General features: G+C 38.6%; 1 pseudogene; it reads right to left on the minus strand.

Moving 5' to 3' along the window:
* Positions 1-416: 416 nt before the first annotated feature.
* Positions 417-488, minus strand: LOC141113064 (small nucleolar RNA U3; annotated as a pseudogene).
* Positions 489-744: the final 256 nt, after the last annotated feature.

Raw genomic sequence — 744 nt, forward strand, 5'->3', positions numbered from 1 at the left:
GCATGTGACAGAATTTTTTACACTATCAAGGGGCACAAGGCAGGGGTGCCCCCTGTCCCCTTTGTTATTTGCATTAGCTGTAGAACCGTTAGCAGGAGCAATCCGGCAATCTGAGGATATCTGCAGATTTATTAGAGGGGCACAAACTGAAAAAAATATCACTTTATGCGGATGATGCTTTGTTGTTTTTGGGACATACGGATAATTCCTTGATCTCTGTAATGACCTGTATAAAAAATTTTGGCTCATTTTCAGGATTTATCATTAACTCGGACAAATCAGTTTTATTTCCTATAGACAATCCCAATTTAAGCATATCAAGTGAGGTTCAGCAAATAAAAGTTGTGACACCCTTTAAATATCTAGGAATATGGATATCCCTAAGGGTAAAGGACTACCTACAATATAATTTGAACCCTATTTTGTACACTTTAGAGCACATTTCGACAGTCAAGAACTATAGAAATGATCCCTGAAAGTATAGTCTTTGAACCCTATTTTGAACAGATTTAAACAAAAGAGTTTGGCCTGGTCCAAGTTGCCTTTATCAGTGGTGGGTCGAGCAAACCTTATAAAGATGATTTGGGATCCCGGCTCTGTTGTATGTGTACACAACTCACCCATATGGATTCCTTTAAAATGGTTTAAGAAAATAGACTTTTGGTTCCGAAAGTTATTGTGGAAAGGAAAAAGCCCTAGGATCAAGCTGTCTATCCTTCAGCGTACTAAGGAAAAGGGGGGTCT

This window comes from Aquarana catesbeiana, linkage group LG11, assembly GCF_042186555.1.
Source record: "Aquarana catesbeiana isolate 2022-GZ linkage group LG11, ASM4218655v1, whole genome shotgun sequence".
Taxonomy (NCBI): Eukaryota; Metazoa; Chordata; class Amphibia; order Anura; family Ranidae; genus Aquarana; species Aquarana catesbeiana.